Genomic DNA, 5612 nt, shown 5'->3' with positions numbered 1-5612 from the left:
CTCCTCTTTCTATTTGCCTTTAACTCACTTAGAAAACACCCTTAAAAGCCCGGCCTGATAACTTTGGAATGAATGAACACACTTACCAGTTCTAGTCGAGGAACTGCACAATGGAGACACAGAGTCTGTCCATGGGAAGACTGGTCTGCCTGCACAGGCGTCTCTCCCAACTCCCTCTACATCTAAAAATAAGTTCCTTACCTCACACTAGTATTTTCTTGTTCTTCTATTAAGAGAAGGAATAAGAAGAAGAGAGAGGGCTGGAGCTCAGTGGTAGAGCACTTGACTACCTGGTTCGAGGCCCAGGATTCGATCCCTCAGCACGGGAGTGGGAGGAAGTACTGCTTTAGGTCAGTCTAGTTTTTTCTTCTGTTTGTACAGATGTGGGGCCTGAACGTGTATCTGCGCACCCTGTGCATGCAGTACCTGTGAGCGCCAGGAGAGGGCATCAGACATGAGCCAGGAGTTCTAAGTGGTTGTGAGCTCTTTTGTGGGTGCTAGGAATCAAACTCCAGGTCCTCTGCAAGAGCAGCCAGTGCTCTGAAACACAGAGCTCCTTTTTTAGTTTAGTTTTTTTTTTTTTCTGTGTATATATGTGCTTGCATAAACATACGCCCTGTGTGTATAGATTCTCTCGAACTCGGAAGAGGGTGTCAGAGTCCCCGGAACTGGAGTTACAGGCGGTTTTGAGCCGCTGGACTTGGGTGCTGGGAGCCTAACCCAGGTCCTCTGGAAGAGCAGTCAGCGCCCTTAATCACTGAGCCGTCTCTGCAGCCCCGGCTGCCTGCGCCTTGAATTAAGTAAAACAAATGAAAAAGAGTGCTTTGTCTTTCCTTTCATTTGCAGCACCCTGAATCAGATGCTGTTTTCTCATTAGACTGTGTTTCAGAGAAAGGGTATGACAGGTTAGAAAGTGCATGCTTAGCTCCATGGCCTTCCAGTTTGACCCCACCTCTCCTCCACTGGCTGCAGGGGCCTTAGAAAATTACTAAATGTCTCGAGCTCGTACTACAAAATGAGAATCATACCTCTTTTTATTTTAGTGCTTTCGTGAGTCTGGGTTTTTAGAGGGGCAGAATCATAGAATGAATATATATATACATAATACATACATACATACGTACGTACGTACATACATATATCTCAAAAGAGATTTATTAAGTTGGCTTACTGGCCGGGAAGTCTAACAATGGCTGGCTGCATCTTGGAGAATGTGATCAGTCATCAAGGCTGGATGCCTCAGCAGCCTCGGTCTGGTGCTGAAGGCCTGGGTGAGTCTCTGGAGAGCATCTGCTCTTCCGTCCACGTTGGAGACCGGGAAACTGGCTTCCAAAGTCGGTGAAGCAGCAGCAGTAGCTGGGCTTGCCAGGCAGTGCGAAGGCAGGAAGCAAAAGCCTGCTTCCCTACAGCTCTGTGCATGTGGGCAGCCTCAGGGAGTCCTGCTGGCCACTGAGGGGTAAGCCCCCTCCCTCAGTTAAGACTTCCAGGAAGTACCGCGGCGCGCCCAGCATGTCTCTGGGTTGGTTTGACACCATGAACACAGTGTGGTCTCCAGCAGAACATTCCGTCATTGTAAAGGCACACTGTAACGATTATGAGGGGAGCCTGTTTGCTGGACTCGGGTAAAGTTTGACTCTGAATAAACGATTTAAGAAGACAATGCAATTGTGACCGAGATTGTCAGCCTATACCAGCCGCATGAAGGCTTGCAGTTGCCTTTTAGCTCGCCGGCGACGTGGCAGAACTGAGGTGTCGGCATTTCGGGGGTGGGAACTACACCCACTTGGCTCTGCAGCAGGTCTCCAGGAACTTATCCCGTAAGCTGGAACTTTCTACACATTAACCAACTTCCATACCTCCACATGTCCTCCCCTTTCTGATTCTAAACTTTGGTGACTTTAGGTAGTTTCATTTAAATGGTGCCTTGTAAGAATTTGTCTTTCCTTGCTGGCTTATTTCATTTAGTGAAATAAAGGTCCATCTATTACAGCAAGCAACAGAATTCCTTTTAAGGCTCAGTTATATTCCATTGTACACACACGCACACACACACACATACACACATACATACACGCACATACATATGCAGACACACACATACGTGCACACACACTCCCTTTGTTTACATCTAGGATTTCTAACGTGTGCTGGCGCATGGTCTTTAGCTCTTTGTTTTTGTTATACTTTTGTTCCTCTGACCTGGTGCCAAATGGCCTATTCTCCATAATCAACAGGTCTCACCTGTCTGATGAAGCCTGCTGTTGAACTCCTCTTGGGAATTTTCCACTTGCTCTGTGCCCCAAGATGGCCTCAAACTTAGTCAGGTGCCCTGCAGCACCCCCAAGTAGTGGGGTATTTTTCAGTTCTAGAATTTGTTTGGTTCCTTGGTGCAGTTTTTAACTGTTGACATTTAAATAATTTTCCTGATTTTACATAGATGTCCACATCTACTTGACGTTTTAATTCCTGATAAGGAATTTACTTATCTGACATAGAACTCTAATTTCTTTTTTAGACTGGGTCTCACTTTGTAGCTCTGGTTGACCTGGAACTTGATCTAAAGACCAGGCTGGCCTTGAACCCTCAGAGATCTACCTTCTTCCGCCTCCCAACTACTGGGATAAAAGGCGTGCCCTTTTATTTTGTGTGTAATCTAACAAATAAAGCTTGCCTGAAGATCAGAGTACAGAGCTAAGCAACTAGTTGACCATAGAGGCCAGGCTGTGGTGGCCACATCTTTAATCCCAGCACTCGGGAGACAGGGGCAGATGGATCTCTGTGAGTTCAAGGCCACTCTGGGCTACATGAGAGTGAATCAGTCTAGAAGAGAAACAGAGCTCACACCTTTGATCCCAGCACTAGAGAGGAACGTAAGGCAGGAGGTCATTGCAGCCTCAGGCAGCCTGAGGTTTGGTGGAGAGCAGTACAGAGGCTCTGAGGACAGGACACCCCCTTTTGGTCTGAGCCTTGGTAGAGGTAAGAACTCTCCAGAGGCGTGGCTGCTTTGTTTTTCTGATCTTTAGCTTGAACCCCAGTATCTGTGTCTGGGTTTTTAATTATTTGTGCTACAGTGCCCCAGATGCCCAGCCTGAAAACTCGTTAGGGTTTTGAAGATTTTTTTTTTAAATCAGTACATAGCTCTCTATTCCTCTGTATGCTTTATGGGTTTTTGTTGAGATTGAGACCTTGGATAAAAAGGCCACTGTTAACTCCACCAATCGAGAATAAGACCACCACAACAGTTTAAAGTCAAATTTGAAGCAAGCTTTAATTAAATATTGGCTAGGTCAATGAGCTCTGGTATGACCATCTCTGGGTTTCCAGAAAATGGCCCCAAATCAGGGTTTATAGGAGCTTAAGTATTTCCCATCAGGTCTGATCAGGGGCAAGCATACATCTTCAGGTACTGCCCACATCTAGTCAGGGGCAAGCACACACCCTGATGTATTTCCCATTTGTGAACCTCCCACCCACACGTGACCCAAGCACATCGGGTGCAGATGGGTCAGACAAACTTGTTTAGGAGTGAAAGCCTGTGCCTTGTTATCTCCCATAAACAACAGCTTCCAGCATTTCAGGAACTGCTGTCCTTGAGCAAGAGGCTTGTAGATCAGAAGCGTTTTTGTCTCATGGATCTCTTAGGCACAGTAATTGAAACTTAAAATGTAACTCTGGCTCTCACATTATCTCTCTCATACTATTCATAGATGGGCTTTGTGCAGAAAACCTCTGCTGGTTAGCCTGGCTGGAGGCTCTGGAATCTGTCAGCCCTGCAGAATGTGTGTGTGTGTGTGTGTGTGTGTGTGTGTGTGTGTGTGTGTGTGTGTTACTCTCATTCTGGTACGTGTGGCTCTTAGAATTGTCCTGCCTGGGATGGGAGTGCATGCATGCTCTCATAGTGTGAAAGGTGCAGAGGCAGGGGGTCACCTGGGCTTCAGAGAGCCTAGCTCAAGGGTGGCTCATGAAGACTTGGAGCCACACAGCAGACTCCCCTGCTGGGCCTGCTGCTGTCACCCTAACCTGTGGCCTTGGCTGTCCCTTGGTTTCCACACACACTATACAAAAATGCAAATAGACTTGCTGGAATAGTCTCTTGATGGAGAATGTACCTCCCCGGTAAGTTTTATTTATTGATGCATGGACTGCATCAAAATTAATTCTGAATAGCTGAGTTATATATTTGTTCTTGGGTTTATAAAGTGTCACTATGTTACATCTGAAGTTAAACCTAAACATGGTAGGCATGGGATGTTTGGGTCCACCCATATTCATAATTTGAGATACTCAACAAGCCTGGCCTAATTAAGTTAGGTGCTTGCCTACCACATCTGAGCCCTGGGTTCAATACCCAAGTACTGGGAAAACAAATCCTCTAGTTTTACAAAAAAAGTAACATTTTAAAAACTGAACCGTAGAACCTCATCCAAGAATCTTTAAAGCAAAGTTTCCTCTGGCAAAGGGAGGAGAATTGATAGCCTTAGAGTGCTTCTTGCCTCAGCTATCCTGGAGACTTTAAAAAACTACACAGGAACATTAGAAATCCTGCGTGTGCGTGTTTGGAGAAGCGCCTGGGGCTCTAGGGAGCACTGACATAAAAGTTTTACTGGATACTTTTCCTCCTCACACGTTTGACTCTCTCACTGTTCAATGTCTGATTTCCACATGACGGTGAGCTTCATGGAGTCCCTGCATTTGTGTCCTGTGAAGGCTCTCCTGGTCAGAGCTGCTACTACAAACCTTTTGTTTCCAAGACAACTTGCAAATAAAGACAACAGGCAGACAGTAAGGAGCAGAATGGTTAATTGTCCGGCAGTCACTTACGGGGCTCCCTTGTCCTGCTGTGGAAAAACAGCAGCTGGCAGAGGGCAGAGGCGCACGCAAGTACTTGGGAGTACCATGTGGATATTGCTAACTGGAGAGCTTTACATTCTTTTTCTTGTCGAGGCAGCAGCCAAAGTTGCCCTCCTACATAGCCGAGGATGACCTTGAACTCTTGGTTTGCCTGGCTCTATCTCCTAAGAGCTGCTATCACAGAGGCATCGCCATGCCTACTGCACAGTTATTTACACAGACCTAATGAAGGTAATTTGCAAGTTTCTCACAAGGGTGTACATCTACTAGAATTTGTGGGTGTTCCCAGAAGTTCCAGAGTTGGGTTGTGGGACCTAAGAGGAAGGGTTTGGCTCACGGGAATGGGGCGTGATCAACGACGTTGAGCTTTCACACTGGGATGGGTTCACGGTCATGAGAGCTCGGTTCTGCTTTTCCATCATGAGCAGCGCATCGTGTGTCCGTCAGCCTTAGTCTTCCCAGCACTCAGAACCATGAGCCAAAATAAGGCTTTTTTCTTCATGGAATATCTAGTTCCATGTATTGAGCTTTAGTGATGAAAGATGGACCGAAATGGCATCCTTTAAGGCAAGTGACATATTATTTCACTGCCCCCTACTGCTTTGCTGTTTAAACCTACAGCTTCAAAATGGTTTTGCCATTTACTATCGGCCACTCATCTGATTCCAGTTTAAGTGTGAATCTCCTTGGCTCGGAACTGAAATTCAGATTCTGTCACTGATTGTGAAGCTTAAGTACGGCTATGAAATTATGACAGCAAA

Source organism: Phodopus roborovskii, unplaced genomic scaffold (genome assembly GCF_943737965.1).
Source record: "Phodopus roborovskii unplaced genomic scaffold, PHOROB, whole genome shotgun sequence".
Classification (NCBI taxonomy): Eukaryota; Metazoa; Chordata; class Mammalia; order Rodentia; family Cricetidae; genus Phodopus; species Phodopus roborovskii.
This window is presented reverse-complemented; position numbering follows the sequence as displayed.